Here is a 19,110-nt window from a genome sequence, read left to right as displayed (position 1 = left end):
TCGTTGTGTACCACTACGTTTAACATCTAAATAATCCTTCTTCATGTTGTATCTGCAGTTACTAAGTCCATCTGCCAGCCTGGCATGGGTTGGAGGTTAAGGCACAATCGTCACCAAAAAAATTGTCTTTTCAGCCAGAGGGGGCGTTATGAATTTTCGATCAGTCTCACTCTTAGTTGTTAAAAGAGTAGCCCGAGAATTGGGAATGGGTGTCGTTGACTATCTGTCTTCCCTTTAATCAATCACTGATAAATTAGGAACGTAGACAGCCATTCTTTTTATAACATTGCACGAAACTGAAAAAAATAAACAAACAATCTCCCACTTTTTCAGTTACTAATCAAGGAGAAAATAGCAACAATCTATAATACTTCCATCGACACTAAGGGATTGATTGACATTTGTCAACCAAGAATTAAATTGAAGGGTAATATTTTGTAGTATCGTGCGGTTTCTAACCCGTCTCAACTGCTTACAAACCCAGAGTTCTACATTATGAATGCTTGACTCAGAGAATAAAAAAGAAACTTTCTAAATTTAAAATAATCTACATTTTACCATAATACTTCGAATTAAAATCAAAATGTATAAAGAAATAATATTAATTTTATTATTTCAATCACCCGTCAAGCTTCTTTGTGTGATGAGAATCGACTGTTTGTTTTCGAATAAAACTGAAACGGTAAAATCTGAAATAACATGATAATTAAAAGTTGTAGAATTCAAATATCTGTAGTGTATAAATAAAAATATAATGTAGGAAGCTTAGAAACTCTTAAATTAAGATTTCCCTTTGAATCTATATTCTTCATTTTAAACTTATATATTAGCAAAGCAGATCATTTGCAAATACCTAGTGTTATTATCTTACAAAATGAATTTGTATTGAAGAACTCCATCTACACTTATATCTTCTACCTTCTCGGCTATAGCAAAGCGTGTGTGTATGTTTTGATGAAAGTTATAGAACTCTTTCAGAATAGACCGGATATTCTGAATTTATTATTTAAGTAAATTTCATTACAAATGCATGTTTAATAGATGTGTATGTTTTCTTATAGCAAAGCCATATCGGGCTATCTTAGAAGACCACCAAGGGGAATCGAACCTTTGATTTCAGCGTTGTAAATTCCTAGACTTACCGCTGAACTAGCGGGGAGCGTTTAATAGATAGAAAAACCATTTTTGAAGAAAAAAAAGGTTACATATAATTAAAAAAAAAGATAAAAGAAAAACAAATATATTTAAACAACGGTTCTGAGTTGGATTGTTTGGAGTTAAGTTCACAGACACACAATGGGCCCTGCTCACCAGGGTATCGAAACTCGATGTCTGGTGTTGTAAGTCCGCAGACCTGCCGCGGTGTCTCTCGACTGTTAAAAGAATCTAACACCAACGAGGTCACTACAGTTTGGGGCACCTTTATAATTTTAAGTCAGCCACGTGAAAATAAAAAAAAAAAAAAAAAGTTGATGCAAAATAAAAAAATGAAATGCAAGAATCACAATACGGAGTGATAAGAACAGATATAACTTTATTTGATATATACGAAAGATTTTAATTATCTCGTCAACTAGGAACCATCTAACATTACCTGAAAAACAGAAAAGTATATGAAAGGAAGAGCCGTTGAAAGCTGTGTAATACACAGCTTACCAAATGTCGATGTTTTTCACAATAATTTCAAATGAAACTGCTCTTAAGACCATTGTTTTGTTTGTCTTTAATTTCGCGCAATGCTACACAAAGGCTATCTGGGCTAGTCGTCCCTAACGTAGCAGTGTAAGACTAGAAGGAAGGCAGTTGGTCATCACCACCCACCTCCAACTCTCGGGGCTATTCTTTTACCAACAGATATTGGGATTGACCCTTACTTTATAACAACCCCACAACTGATAAAATGTGCGAGATAAAATGTTATTATATAACCTGTGAGACGCGTGACACACTATCAATATTTTCATATCAGAATTCTGAATAAAATAAAAAGTGTTAACTCACAACTTTGACGTCGAGTACGTGATGACACATAATGATAACGAGGTACAGTGAAGAGACGCTTTTAATTCGAGCTCCATACTGTAAAAGGTAAAGAACTTTAGGAAAGGAAAACAGTTAAGGATTCAAGATTTCTTTTGTGGTAAAAATAAAATTAACAACCGATGCTATGAGAGGCGGAGCTAAAATGATTAAAGCGGTTGTGATTCGTTAGAATATAATTTATAAATTCCAAATAAGGATGATTCAGGATTTCAATTAAATCACTACTAAGAATAGTGACAACTTGATCATAACAGTTGTTTGAAGGTAAATAAATTTGCAAAGAGACACTGATACCGGGTTTCTCGATTATTACTATGTAATCTTGTAACTCAGCGCTTGTTATTTGATTGTTAATTAATTAAAATATGTTGACTTGGTAATTAATGTCAAGCATAAACACTAAAACAATATGACTATTTGTGTTGTGCCCACTGCGAGTATCAAAACCCGATTTTTAACAGTGTTAACTTACTGCTGAGCCACTGGAGGAGGGCATGATTTTAAATGCAATATGTTTTGATATTTCTAATAAGAAATTTTATTTTAATCAATGCTCGTAGACAAAGTTACAGTGAATTATTTGGTTTATTATTACACGTAACAATGAAAAACAATCGAAAGATAATTGTTTGATTGTTGAATTTCCCGCAAAGTTACACAAGGGCTACCCGCGTTAACCGTTCCTAATTTTGGAGAGTTAGACTAAAGGTAAGACACCTAGCGAGCACCACCTACCGTCAACTCTTGAACTACGTTTTTACCAGCGAAAGATTTGATTGACTGTTACATTATAACGCGTACACGACTGAAAGTAGCCCAGCATGGCCAGGTTGGTTAAGGCGTTTGACTCGTAATCTGAGGGTCGCGGGTTCGAATCCCGGTCGCACCAAACATGCTCGTCCTTTCAGCCGTGGAGGCGTTATAATGTGACGGTCAATCCCACTATTCGTTGGTAAAAGAGTAGTCCAAGAGTTGGTGGTGGGTGGTGATGACTAGCTGCTTTATAGTACATTTATGTACTATATAAATACTATAATATATTTATTATCTTATTCCTGGCTTAATTTATACAATTAAGCCAGAAATAAGATGATCGTGAGAACTGACGACATAAACCATGTCATATAATGAGATAAAACGTTACTATTACATATAATCAATATTTACATATGAACTAGTAGCTAAGGCCTTTGTAAGGAATAAAATTCTGTTACAAAAACAAACAAATTATATAGAGAGTTTAGGAAATACCCGTAAGCTTCCTTTACCCTCACAAATGAATTTCAAGGCAGATTCACTAAACCTGGGTGCTTTTGATGCCTCAGAATGTAGATAACCCCAAAATAATTTTTCCCCAAGTGGCGAAATTACGAAGCATTATACAAACAAAAGAAAAAATAATATTTTTTTTTGTCAACCTACTTTTCTTCTCTCATCCAAAAGACAATTGGGAACAATGACTGAGATGACAGGCATTTATTACGAAATGCAGTATTTATTAAAAACAGTCGTTTGAAGGTGTTAAGAGCGAACTTGATGAAGGGCGCTCATCATGACACAAAATTAAATGCCGTATCCTTATAGTTGTTGTGTGTTTTTCACAGATGGCGCATCTTAAACATAATTACGCACCTGTTATATTTCGACATGTGCTCAGTGAGTGCACTTTTCACCTAGCAATCCTGCCACGTATAATGCAGCATATTTGTTGTTATAGCATTTATGGCCCTTTTTCAATCATCACCATGATATTAAGAAACGCGCCATCCTAACAACAGAACCGGGTCGATTCGGGGTAATGGAATTTCACTCAATAATTCACAGAACGTTTCGAATCGAAGAGGTTTGATGCGGGGTCTTCTAAAAAATGATAACAGTTTATACTGCTTTATTCATCAGGAAGTTGCGATAATCGATAAGCAGTAGGTGATTCGGGGACTCAGTTTACAATAAGGAATATTTCTTCACTTATCCTTAAGTTATTGTAATCGATTTGCTTGAGACTTTTTTTTTTTTGGAAATCAGTGTACAATAAGGAGTCTTTATTTATGCATAAGTTGATATAGTTGATACACGTGATAAGATTTTAGGAGCCAATGTGCAAGAAGTCTTCGTGAGATTTTCAAATAGGTTGTTATTGTTCGTTATAAAAAACTAAATAGGTTGTTATTGTTCTTTATAATGAACTAAATAGGTTGTTATTGTTCTTTATAATAAACTATACAGGTTGTTATTGTTCTTTATATTAAACTATATAGGTTGTTATTGTTCTTTATAATGAACTAAATCGGTTGTTATTGTTCTTTATAATAAACTAAATAAAAATGTCTCGGTATAATATGTAGTTTCAAGAAAAGTTCTGATTTGCTGAGTTTACTGTTTGAGATATTTTTTTATTTCTTCACGTCAAGATTTTTAACTGTAGTCCTCAGTGGCACAACATTGTGTATGCGTGCTTACACCGCGAGAAACCGGGTTTCAATACCTGTGAGGGTGGGGTAGAGTACAGAGATAGCGCATTGTATATCTTTGTTCTCAATTACAAACAAACTTTAACTATTAATTACATTTAAAGTAAATTACTGCTTTTTTTTAGGGGGGGATTGGTTCGGTTCTGCTGAGATCATCCAGTGGGTGTGCAGTAAGAGAACAGACTTATAATACAATAATCCGGGACTCAATTCACTGTAATGGTCAATTGTGTAACTTTGCATAAGAAAATGACAACAATAACTCACGTGCGACTCGTAATCTGAGGGTCGCGGGTTCGAATCCCGGTCGCACCAAACATGCTCGTCCTTTCAGCCGTGGGGGCGTTATAATGTATTGGTCCATCCTACTATTCGTTGGTAAAATAGTAGCCCAAGAGTTGGCGGTGGGTGGTAATGACTAGCTGCCTTCCCTCTAGTCTTACACTGCTAAATTAGGGACAGCTAGCGCAGTTAACCCTTGTGTAGCTTTGCGCGAAATTTAAAAAAAAACAAACCAAAAGTCTACGCTGTGTGAAAATAATGATCACTTGTTAACATAATAATTTAGGTTAGCAGGATCACACTACGTAAACAAATTATCTCTACGTTATATTATAGCACTCGAGTTGCTTTGTGCGAAATTAAAAACAAAAAACAAAAAGTAACAATAACTCATGTGCCTTAAAGACATACGACATCCTTTAACACACAGGAGTAAAAGCAGAAACGTTATTTGTCGTAACTTAGATTTTTAACCAAATGATCTACCAGCACAGACCTTCGGTAGGTTTTCGAAAACACGTCAGACAAAACAGTTTCATGAACCCGTACTGACTGCCCCAAATACGGGAGAAAATAACAAAGAAAATAAGAATTATGGAGAGCAAGAAGAAAACTAATAGACGAAACACGAGCGTCACGTTTTGTTTAAAAACTGGCCTTCAGTAAGTTCATGAACTCTGAAAATGGGAACGTGATGAAGTACATATGTTTATATTGAGAAACTCAAATGAAAAGACAAAGAAGTATTCAACATTTAATTTAATTTTTTCTGAAATTTTAAAGTCAACACATAAACAATTCAACCTGCTGATTGGTAGAGCTTCAGAGAAATAACATGTATTAAACCAGATCAGTTCTATGCCATTTTAGAACGATGCTTCCCATAAAGTAGTCTGTATATTTGTTAATCACTAAACAAATACACTCCAGCTACATCTGAGTGCGTGGTAATAAAACAGTCCTGGAACAATATAAACAACGGAAAACTTACGTAGAAATGCATCACGTTAATCAGTCAGATCGCGAAATGAAATTTGTTCCTGTTTCTGTTTTCCTCTTATCATCTCTGATTCCTTTGGCAAAAACCTCTCTCTCTGCCACGCTCAGTTAAAAGAATCAGAGTTTCCTTGATATGCAGGTGGGTGGAATAATGAAGGAAACAGCTGACACTTTAAACATGACACAAGCGAACTAAATTAATAAGAACGCTCAACAAGTGTACAGTATAAATATGTAGACATAATCGCAGAATATGGAAGGTTTTATTGAAATATGCTGTAAACTTAGCTGTATGATGTGGATAAGGAAATATAGTGTGTGACGTATTTTCTGTATGATGTGGATAAGGAAATATAGTGTGTGACGTATTTTCTGTATGATGTGGATAAGGAAATATAGTGTGTGACGTATTTTCTGTATGATGTGGATAAGGAAATATAGTGTGTGACGTATTTTCTGTATGATGTGGATGAGTAAAGATAATATGCGAAATCTTTATTGTGTGATACGAATAAATCAGTATAATGACTTCAAAGTATGAAATTTTGGTAAAATCACGATATTTTGTGTATTAATTCCCATACGGTGTCCAGTTTAAATTTATTAATTGTAATCAACGTATACGTTCGTTTCTACTTACGAACGAGCCAAATGCTCATAAATCACTTAGGATTTTATCACGTTGCCAAATGTTTCATTCACGCTTTCTTCGATACGCGAACATTTGTACAAAATGACAAATTTATAGAGAAAATTCTTTTTATCGAAGTTAGATTATATTATTACGCCGTAACTAGCAGAACTTTGTCATTGCAACATTTCTGTTTATGATGATTAACAAAGTCGAAAACCTCGAAAAAGGGACACAGAGTTCTATAGACGAAAACAAGGGACATAGAGTTATAAAGTCAAAAATAAGAGACAGAGAGTTATAAATTCGAAAACAAGGGACACAAAGTTATAAAGACGAAAACAAGGGACATAGAGTTCTAAAAACGGAAGTGAGAGACATAGTTTTAAAGAGAAATAGTCTATGAAAATAAGTACGAATACCAAATTGAAGCAAACATTCATTATGTGTGTGTTTTTCCATACAGTAAAGCCACAGGGGGCTATCTGCTAAATCCACCGAGGGAAATCAAACCCCTAATTTTAGGATTATAAATCCGTAGACTTACCGCTGTACTAGCGAGGAACAACATCTATCAACTTGGACAAATAAATCAAATATTTGAACAAGAGAACACATTAACGCATATAATCATTTTTCGAATCCTTCTCAGCTAGGTTAAAAATAGCAGACTGATATATATTTATGATAAAAAACGCAATAATGTAGCCTGAACACGAAACCAGAAACAATGTAATGTTTAGGCAAAATCATTTTTTTTTTCATGTTGTGTAAAATACGTATACAGCAAAAATTATATTGTTAAGGAATTGCGTACCCTCTTCATATATCTTCGTATTGCCCTTGTTATGATTTTTCTGAGCAATATTCCCGCTTCACTAGCTGTTTCTTTTTGGTTTTACAGTAATTGTTTGGGATTTGATTAACCTAGTCAGAACGTGACAGTGATCTTGTCGGGACATTCTGTCGTGGTATCAATGTTGTATTCCGAATAGTTGAGAGGGCAAGATTTAGAAAAATGATGACGGGACGCGAACTTCGCATCACCTTGTATAAGGTTAAAATGAAATATTTGCCAATAAACAACTAGACAAATATAGATACAAATTCTCTTAGTTTAGAAGTTTTACTAACTGGAATTTGCTAACATGTCTGCTTGTCTGTATAGAATTAGTTTTTACAAAGTTTACTACACTATGTAAACGTACTACGTTCTTTTTCCTTAAAACTTCTATAATAGTTTCGATTGTCTAGCGCAGCAGTTGTTGTTAGATAACCAAACTAGTATGAGCTGGTTTAAAAACACATAACTAAGAGGTAAAACATGTTGTACTCTAGAAGGCAACATGCTGTCGATGAGATTAGTTTGTCAAGCAAAAGAAGAGGCAAATGCGACAAAAACTCACTTATCTATTTATCACTTTATGAGACACATGGAACGGCTAGGTGAGAGACCTTTACGGCTCAGGCATACCTATCATAATTGAAGACTGTTGAATAGAAGGAAGACAACAAATCAACAACACTAGTCAATTATGCAACTATGTTTGTCCGAATAGCGTAACTGACTGTTTTCGTTGTAACTTCCTACACTGGAAAGTTTGGAGCGACTTTGGCGGCATATCACAGCTCGAACCTAAACTTTTCGGCCTCGGCGCGCCATATTAACAATTAGACTACGTGGAATCTTATTTAAAAAAATTAAGAACGAAATTTTGTTTCAATATGAAAAAAAAGGTGAGAATAGAGGACAATAAAAAAAGAAATAATGATTTTTCAAAACCACTTTAACACAAAACTTTTTTAACAATAAACCGTGTTTTTGACATTATTTTAAAAAGAAAACAAATCAAGATTTTGTCAAACGATGTTTTCTTATAAAACAATACCTTAAACTTAAATGAACCACTTTCATATCAAACAATATCTTAAAGTTAAATGAACCACTTTGATATCAAACAATACTTTAAATTGAAATGAACAACTTTCATATCAAACAATACCCTAAAGTTAAATTGAACACTTTCATATCAAACAATACTTTAAAGTTAAATGAAACAATTTCATATCAAACAATATCTTAAAGTTAAATTAACACTTTCACATCAAACAATGCTTTAAAGGTAAATGAACATCTTCATATCAAACTATGTTTTAAAATTAAATGAACCACTTTCATATAAACGATACTTTAACGTTAAATTATCTATTTTTTTTATCAAAAGTACTTTAAAGTTAAATTAACTACTTTGTTATCAAACAATACTTTAAATGATGTGGACATATTAACGTTTTGGTATTTTACTACGAAAATTTAGAGACGACTGAGATTTGATTGTATTTCGAACACATTTTTGTCACACGAGTGTCCTTTATTTATTAAAATCTAATTTTAGTCTCTGTTACGTAAACAATAAAAGAAATAGTTAAAATTCAGCACTTCAGAAATAACAGTGTCCCTTTTTAAAAAATAATCAACGTAACCATCAGAAGAAAGCGTGTATTTTATGAGAAATTCACCGGAACCATAACCATCTTATAAACTAAACATTTAAGAAGTACTGCGAGAATGGTGCAAAGTTAGATTGTATTCATATCTCATGGTTAAAGAATTCAATCCTATAAAACAACAGTTGTTCAACTTAACCTAGAAACACTGTGTGAAATAGCGCAATATGTCACTTCAAAGGTAGGGAAAACACTTTACAATGTGCGGGTACTATGTTATTATATTGACACAGATGACTTTATATGTAAACATTTTACGCGCGTGGAGAATGTGCCGTGTACGGGGCAGGTCATGCGAGAAGAAAAGTGACCCTAATTTTTTTGTTTCCGCTTTCACTTAGATTATACTGTATATGTATGTGTAATATACCTATTTAAAACAGATAAAAGAGTTGCTGACAAAAGGATAGATGTGTGAATAGAAAACGACAAGGTTATAAAGAGCTTAATTATAGACACTTGTCTGATCTTTCCTTGTGAACTTTGAACCCAAAGACATTCACAAATTATCATACACGCACAACTGAAGGGTGACACGTCACTAAGCCGGATAAAGACTTCTAAGAACGCTTATTGCAGTATAGAGGTACCATACTTTATCAGTGTAGCTGCTAATAGCGCTGCAGTTACGTCTATTTTGTATGTATGTGAGGCATTAAACACAGGTCTGTCTACATGTGTGCAGATGAATGTATACAATTTAAACAACTAATGTTGTGCTTTTGTTTTACGATCTTACCACAATGGTTGGAGGTTAAGGTTTATTAAGGATGTTTTTTTGTAAGTAAACACAATCGTTACACATTGGGCTATCTGTGATCTGCCTCCCAAGGATATCGAAACCTCGGTTACAGAGTTGTAAGTCCGCAGGCATACCACTGTGCCACTGGGGGCATTTATAAAGAAACGAATGGGTGAACCTTTATTTCAATTCAATATACAATAACGTTTGGCTGAGGTTATATGACTAACCGTTAAATATTTACAATAATAAATCGTTAAAACTGCACAACGTTCTGTTAAATACATAAAATAACACATCGTTAAGATTGTATAACTAACTGTTAAATACATAAAATAACACATCGTTAAGATTGTATAACTAACCCATGTTAATGTAACCCATTTAAGATTGTATAACTAACTGTTAAATACATAAAATAACACATCATTAAGACTGTATAACTAACTGTTAGATGTATAGAATATCACATCGTTAAGACTGTATAACTATCTGTTAAATACATACAATAAATAACAGATTATTATAACGAACTGTCAAATTCCTTTTCATTATCTAAAAAGTAGTACATTTCTGGGTGTATTATCCTTAAGAAGATATAGTTCTAATTTGAACGAACATCTTTATTCTTTTAACTTCTGGGATACAATGGTAAAAAAATATTCCCACAATTTTAAGTAGAATACATTTCTGAACTACGTATAGAATCTCCGGCATAGCCAGGTGGTTAAGGCACTCGACTCATAATCCGAAGGTCGCGGGTTCGAATCTCCCTGACACCAAACGCGCGAGCCCTTTCAGCAGTGGAGTGTTAAAATGTGACGATCAATTCTACTATTCGTTGGTAAAAGAGTAGCCCAAGAGTTGGCGGTGAGTGATGATGACTAGCTGCCTTTCCTCTAGTCTTACACTGCTAAATTAGGGACAGCTAACGCAGATAGCTCTCGTGTAGCTTTGCGCGAAATACAAACCAAAGGTATAGGTAAAAGTAGAGTTTAAACGATTATTTTAATGTAAAAAGTGCAATGTTTACAGTAAATAAAATCTTAAATTAAAAATTGAAATAAGAGAAAAAACTATACCTGGATGATTTCCCACATATTATGTTGGATAACTTTTACCTTATTTATTTCTCTTGAAACATTAACTGTTCTAGAGCTCAAACGAAACACATTACTGTTACCCATACATACAGCTGTCCTTTCCATAGGCTTAGCATGTTGAATTGAACTGTTTTGTGTGCCTGGTAAACTACTGTGTGTAAATTACCGTTGCACATTTAAACAGATAAGCTACAGTGTGTAAATTATTATTGGCCATTTAAACGGATAAGCCACTGTGTGTAAATTATTATTGGCCATTTAAACGGATAAATTACTGTTGTTCATTCAAACGAATAATTTACTGTTTGCTAAATTACCGTTGCACATTTAAATGGGAAAGTGTAAATTACAGAAACTAACGTGTGACAAATAACCGTTGTTCATTTAAACTTGTAAGCTGCTATGTGTATATATCTATTGTTTATTTAAACGGGTAATTTACCGTGTGTGTAAATTACCGTTGCACATTTAAACAAATAGTAGATACATTGTAAACTAAACCTGTAAACGCATAATATTTTGTAGAGTCAATATAATTGTCATCTTCATCAACATGTCAACAGAAATCCCAAGATTCTGGCATAACTGTCTCATCCATTATATAAAACTGATAGCCAGAGATAGAGAGTATCTAGTTTTCAGCACCCATCGTCTGTATCTCTACTTTTAACTCAATAGTGAGACCGATTATAGCTTTTATAACACATCCACATCTGTAGATGCGGATAACATTCACGACATATTGCGGGCTCGAACCTCAGCCCTCATTGCTGGAGTTGTGAAATGAACACTACATTCGAGAAACTTTAATTGTTTGAATATGGAACTAATTCAAAGCACACATGATGAATAATTAGAAAGTATCACGTTATCACTTCTGAAATAAAATAAAATAGAAGACATTCCAATAGTCGTCATCAATACTCCATATCCTCAGAAAAAAATCCATGAAAGATACGTCATTCATTTCATACCTTAAATACTTATACCCAGGTATGTCAAGCCCATACTATATGAATATTATCATGATATAAGTTAATGTAACCAATAGCAATGTGACGTTTGGTAAGTTGGTACAACCTGTAATCAACAACAACCAATAATCACATAATGTTTGGTAAGCTGGTGCAACTTGTAACTAACACCAATCAGTAACAACGAAACGTTTTATAAGTTGGTGCAACCTGTAACCAGCATCAATAAACAAGCACGTAGCATATAGTAAGTTGATATAACATGTAACCAACATTAGTACATAATCACGTGACGTTTATTGAATACAAAACGGGAAATATCAAAGTATATAATAGATGACACCGATTATACCTTCTATTCAAGTATATATTCTGCAGTGATGGAATTCAAACTTTCGTAACTAGAGAATTACGTTAAAATAATGTTTTTACTTAAAACAAATACAAGATTTGTTACCAAATGCCAGGCCAAACTGAAACTATTACACCCAAAACCAATATTTAAATATTATCAACACGTTTTCTTATATATATGTATTTGATGTTTACTAAAATGTTTTTCAGTGGGTACATTTATTTTATATTTAAATGTCTATATATACATATAACAAATTTGATATTTTCCATTATGTCAAATATATATATAAATATATATATAGAGAGGGAAAAATTCAGCATTAGATAAATAACAATGATGAAAAGTCACAGAAAACAAAACCAAGATATCAAATTTGCAACTAAAAACTAAAACTTACACTGACAACAAAATGCAAAGTTATAATGTTTGTTAAAACATCCAAATACAATAAATATATTATCGAATTCTTAACACACACTAAAATGGAACGTTCAAAAACGATAACTTCTGAAGAAAAATTAGCGAACACAGCAAAACATTAGCGATTAATTTAATATCTTTATTTCAACAGTACTTCTTTAAGTATGGGATTTATAAAATAACACAAAACTTTAACCGCAGTCACCAACATTTATAAACCCACTTGTCTTAAGCCTAACGTTAGTTAAGAATTTATAACGTACGGTGTGTATTTGATTGTTTGTTTTGTTCGTTTTGAATTTCGCACAAAGCTACTCAAGGACTATCTGTGCTAGCCGTTCCTAATTTAGCAGTGTAAGACTAGAGGGAAGGCAGCTAGTCATCACCACCCACCGCCAACTCTTGGGCTACTCTTTTACCAACGAATAGTGGGAATTGACCGTCACATTATAACGCCCCCACAGCTGGAAGGGCAAGCATGTTTGGCGTGACCGAGACTCGAACCCGCGACCCTCGGATAAAGAGTCGAACGCCTTAACGCACTTGGCTATGCCGGGCCATGTACTTGATAAAGAGATAATTTAATACTGTAACTTGTGTGCATTTTAGTTTAGTCACAGCTAAATCTCACCGTACTCAAGCCTATCAATAAATAAATTTGTAATATTAATTTACGACTTAATGTGAGACACTTTTTTAAATACTTTGATAACATTTTAATGCATTGCTATACAAAATGTCTATTAAAGTATTACACCCGACTTTTGTTTACGTCCGTTGAAACAAGTACGTGCACATGCGCATTTATATAGTGCAGTGTGTCTGCATTTTCAGAACGTACACAAATTCAATATTACTGTGAGAGATGTCTGTGATAATAGCTCCAAATAGGCATAATCCAAAAACGTAGATAAATAATATGACAGTTGACAAGTAATATAAACTTGTCGTTAGTTAATAGGCTTTTCAACCCACTAAGTCCCGAAACTTAGTGTTACACACCATCGACAGTCAGATGTGGATGTGACACTGACTATAAATCATTTTGCTCTTAAAACCACCCTTAAGTTTTACATTTATTGAACACCAAAACTCCACCCTTCAAACTTTGCGTAATTGCAGGAATTTGTTTGTTAATTACTATACTTTTAAAACACCAAATCTTCACCCATGGGAAATTATTACAAAATGGCAAAGGTATAAGACCTTCATCCAAATAGTTAATTAGTAATTGAATGTAGATCCACCTCCCTCATGTATATACATATATAGTGTACATAAATAAATATATAACATAAACAACACATTGACATTATTGTGGTTTTACTTAGCATATACTATACATACATACGTACAGTCACAGACCAACGTATTTGCATCCTGCACTCAATATAATATAATTTAACGTATTCAAGAAAATAAATGAAATACAGACAGCTAGTGAGCATTAGTCTATAACTAATTTGACAGAGACCCAAATATACATAAACAGATAATGGTTACTAAAATCTGTTGACCCAAATATACATAAACACAGATAATGGTTACCAAAATCTGTTGAAAGGACGACTCGTATTAACAAAACAGTTGATGGTTAAAGGCAAAGAAGTTGGATTCACGCTTGAGAAAAGCATAAAACAAAGGTAATGGATACAGAACAGCATCAGAGAAACCAGAGGTATAATCAAGAAATATCACAGAAACTAGTCAACTGAAACGATTGAAAGAAGTGGAAGTCCGAAGGAAACCACGGGTTTTAGAGCGTAGGATAATAGTCTGAACCGTTACAAAAATACATGAGTTACAACCAAGGGCTTAAAGAAATATTTAGAAGCAAGAACAATAACAGTGCACAAGAGAATTATATGGACGTTCCTCTTGCTACAAGCCACTTTTGAAGGAAACCAATAAAACAGACTGCTCAGAATTTGTCAAGAAATATGGACAGGAATCTGAATTGTTATTCCACAAAATTGTGTGGTCTGTTTAAACTAAAATAGGTACGTAGTGTGTTTGCTGAAGAAATTGGAAGCCTTCAAAGCGTAATAGCTTGTACTTACAGTTAAACATGGAGGCGGATCGTTCCTGATACTAGAAGTGTTTTAGCAATGCAGAAATTAGATACTTCTTGGTATTGAAGAGCTGATAGATATGTCCACGCATCAAAACATTCTATAAAACACAGCGGTATGTCTGCCGACTTATACTGCTAAAAACTGGGTTTCGATACCCGTAGTTGGCAGAGCACATATAATCATTTATGTGGTTTTGTGCTTAATTCTAAACAACAACGTGCAATGATACTAAATACTCAGAGGCTGATTGCTAATAGCTTGTACTCCAACACGAAAATGAACTTTAGTAAAGATACAGTTAGATAAGTCAACTCTGGAATTCCTAAAGAAAGCAAATACAGAATTTCTGAAATGATGGCCTTTATAATCGCCAGATTTTAGTCCAATAGCCACTATTTGTTCCGATCTGGAAAAAGGCTGTAACCAAGTATTGTGTGTCCAATCTGTGTGGTCTGAATGAGACCAGATTTTTCCAAAATGAAATAATGAAGTTGTGAGAAATGTTATAAATGCCCGGAATCTCTAAGAAAAACAAAAGTAGGATATATAAACAACTAAAGCAGGTAATGCCAATGCTTTGTACTGAAGGAATATTTCAGTGAAATAAGTTGTACGTGTTTTGATAAAGGTTATTCATTTAACTCGTAACATGTGTGTATTCCGGAATTTTGTTTTATTTTGTGAGCATACAAAACATTTATCCTTAATCTATTACTTTCTCTTACCGTAGAACAAACCTAGAATGTCAGTATTTTGTCTGCGAAGGTGGTGCACGGGGTAGATAGACTGGCTTGTTTTGAATTTCGTGCAAAGCTCGTCGAGGGCTATCTTCGCTAGCCATCCCTAATTTAACAGTGTAAGACTAGAGGGAAGGCAGTTAGTCATCACCACCCACCGCCAACTCTTGGGCGACTTTTTTACCAACGAATAGTGGGATTAACCTCACATTATAATTGCCCCCCACAGCTGAAAGGGCGGGCATGCTTGGTGTGACGGGGATTCGTACCAGCTACTTTCAAATTTCGAGTTTAGCGCCTCAGCCACTTGGCCATGTCGGGCCTCTTAAGTTTCATGAGTGATCTAAGTGATCATAGATACAAAGCTCGAAAACTAGCAAATTTATATAAAGTTGAAGTGAGATTAATAATTTTTAGATATCTTTAAACTTAAGACAAAACTAAAATCAGAAACATAAGAACTACTCTAAAACTTAGTATAGCTTCCAGCAACTTAACTAGTTATGAAATTATAATCTGATACTTACACAAAACTATTAGTTCCACTACTAACAACATGAAATTCACAGTCTTTACCTAGTACTAACATTAACCTCATCAGATTGAGCCAAGATATTCGACTGTATTTATTAAAGTAATGCGATCTGAAACAACATATAACTGCACATGAAAGATTCAAATAAAATACAACCATCAACCATCAACATGCACCGAATACGTATGGTTTATAGCAGAAAGAGATATTAAATAAAATTATATATGGAGGCACGTGGAAAGACGGTGGTACGAGTTAATGAACTCTAATTAAAATACAAAGATTTGGCTATTTTTAGTTGTAAAGGTCAATGCAATGAAAACCTCTTTCAGTTTCTCCCTAAATCCTGTACCTCGCTGGTACAGTGGTAAGTCTACGGACTTACAACGCTAAAATCATTGGGTTCGATTTCACTCGGTAAACTCAGCAAATAGCCCGCTGTGGCTTTGCTATAAGAAAACACACATACACTCCATAAATAATTTAACTGTCAGCTAAAAAAAGAAGTTAGAATGTTTATTTCGCAGATGCGTTTCATGAATTTTATTCAACTTTCAATTTCATGGACAATAAATTTGAAATAAAACGAGCATCGATCGTAGTAAAAATTACAGTCCAAGACGATTTAGGTCGCCAAGTGTTATACATGCGACTTTTCTTTTATGAAAAGATAGTGAATTTCAGTAACTTTTATATTTCTGGATAATTCGTCATTTTTTATGTAGTTTCTCTCTAATCACCCTCAGCAGCTGAGTAGATAAATCCTTCCTCCTCCCACTCCTCTCCCTAAAAATGCCATTTCGTTAATAACTGACCAACAGGCGTTCCTTTTGGTCTTTATTTTGTGAAACAGTTGTGTAATGATCATTTTATGAGCGAAGTTGTAACATGTAAAACATGTGTTTCAACTTCTGATTATGATATTTCTTTAGAGATTGAAAAACCATAAGAAACATTATTTCTATTGTTATAGCCTTCAGTTACTTTAATGGACTACTATTTCTACTGTTAGAACCTTTAGTTAGGTTTTGAAGACCACTATTTCTATTGTTGGAACCTTTAGTTAGGTTTTAAGGACCAGTGTTTCTATTGTTAGAGCCTTCAGCTACTTTAATGGACTACTATTTTTATTGTTAGAACTTCCAATTAGTTTTAAGGACCACTATTTCTATTGTTGGAACCTTTAGTTAGGTTTTAAGGACCAGTGTTTCTATTGTTAGAGCCTTCAGCTACTTTAATGGACTACTATTTTTATTGTTAGAACTTCCAATTAGTTTTAAGGACCACTATTTCTATTGTTAGAACCTTTAGTTAGATTTTAAGGACCACGATTTTTATTGATAGTTTTGATCGTCATAACAATAGCTTCATCAGGACTTTTCGAACTATTAATTTTCAAAATAGTAGAAGAGAAAACTATTCTTATCTAAGCACACAATAAGACATAGACGACTGATCATAAACAAAGAGACAGACGAACTGTACAAGTAGATAAACAGGCGAACGAACTGAAACACAGATATATCTTTCAACACACTTAGCCTATAGCAAAACCACTAACTACATTACGTGTTGTTTACTAGCACTACGATCTGTGATAAGGTCTTCTTACCCAATCTTTTAATGATGTTGAATTCTTACTCCAAGTAAGTATCGAATCCTTACATTAAAGAAAGAAAACGTAAAAAAAAAAAATAAACTGACTTTTTACAAGAGTTTGTTATTATGAGAATGATCGTGGCGTACCTTTTACTTCAGTAGTTAGATCCTTCAAAGCATGACATTTTGTTCTCCATGATCAGCTGTAACAACACTTAGCGACTCGTTTTCCTGAAATTCGCTTTATACCTTGGTCTTCTCGAGGCAACGAAAGATGTAGTAGGCGGTAGAATTTCGAGAGAGCGACTGCAGCGCCATCGGTCGGCTCTCAAATTTATTTTCAAGGACTTACCTTCGAGCACTGCCTTTCGGTGAAACGTATTTATAGAAGCAGAAAACGCAGCCTGTGAAAGAAAGCAGAGAATACACTGAACATTACGGTGAGAAACGTGTTAGTTTCTACTAATGTGTGAAGGTACGTTCAATAAACTGTACTAGAAAAACAGACACGTGAAATATGTTATTTGACTGACTTCAAACGTCGTTTTCACACAAAAACGTTTAAAATATATTTTGTTTTAATCAGTATGTAACTTCAGTCAATTATCACCAGGTTTTGAACAAAAACAAGCTTACATTGTATATCAGGACTGAACACTAACTTGTAAGATAACACTGAATATAAACAAAAACAAATTAACTAAGCACTTACACGCCAGAGTAAGATCAGACTTCGTTATGAATTGATGCTTCTAAATCGATTAGTTAACGTGAACTAAAACACGAAATGTTCCAGTTTATCCTGAAACCACTGAATACACAGCTATTTGTAACTGTGACTAAGAGCTTCAAAATTTAATCTGTGGCCGAAAAAAGTGTATTTTATGTCTTTATGAGATACATGATCATTTGTGAACGTAATAACTTGGACTAGAGGGATCATTTTCTACATTGTTGTTTGTCTTAATAACATTCTACGCTACGTGGGTGCGCCATGGCCAGGTGAGTTAAGGCGTTAGACTCGTAATCTGAGGGTCGCGGGTTCGAACCCCCGTCATACCAAAAATTCTCTCCCTTTCAGTCATGGGGACGCTATAATATGACGGTAAATCCCACTATTCGTTGGTAAAAAAGTAGCCCAAGAGTTAGCGGTGAGTGGTGATGACTAGCTACCTTTCCTCTAGTCTTACACCGCTAAATTGGGGACGGATAGCGCAGATAGCCCTCGTGTAGCTTTGCGCGAAATTAAAAAAACAAACAAAATGTCTACGCTATGTGAAAATAATGTTCACTTGTGAACATAATAATTTAGATTAGCAGGATCACACAATGTAAACAAATTATCTCTACGTTATATTATAAAGATATAATCATAAGTAAAGCTAAGAGCACTGACAAGATGTTTCACGCGCTAGTTTCACGAAGTGACTTACAGCAAGATGTTTCACGTGTTAATTTAACAAAGTAAAAGTTAAAAAGTGGCCTGTGTCTTATCTACTACCGTTAGGGTTGTTGAACAAGGTTGCGAAATTACAGATAAGTTACGTGATGTGTGTATATGCCCTTCTGTTTGTTTAGACAAAAACGGTTAAGTGTTTTTACTTCATATCATGTTAATTTTACAACACCAAAA

At 34.1% G+C, this 19,110-nt stretch overlaps 1 protein-coding gene across 2 annotated transcripts in view; it reads right to left on the bottom strand.

The window, feature by feature from the left end:
• LOC143245104 (serine/threonine-protein kinase NIM1-like) overlaps window positions 1–17,891 on the bottom strand; it is a 72,152-nt gene extending 54,261 nt beyond the window's left edge. The window contains exons 1-2 of one of the 2 annotated variants that reach the window (XM_076490992.1): window positions 17,625–17,891; window positions 2,002–2,079 (exon numbers count right to left, since the gene is read on the bottom strand). The gene's annotated coding sequence lies outside the window, so the exon portion shown is untranslated. The remainder of the gene's footprint in view (window positions 1–2,001; window positions 2,080–17,624) is intronic. The other variant, XM_076490993.1, reaches the window with a different exon arrangement.
• Window positions 17,892–19,110: the final 1,219 nt, after the last annotated feature.

Source organism: Tachypleus tridentatus, chromosome 2 (assembly GCF_004210375.1).
Source record: "Tachypleus tridentatus isolate NWPU-2018 chromosome 2, ASM421037v1, whole genome shotgun sequence".
NCBI lineage: Eukaryota > Metazoa > Arthropoda > Merostomata > Xiphosura > Limulidae > Tachypleus > Tachypleus tridentatus.
This window is presented reverse-complemented; position numbering and strand designations above follow the sequence as displayed.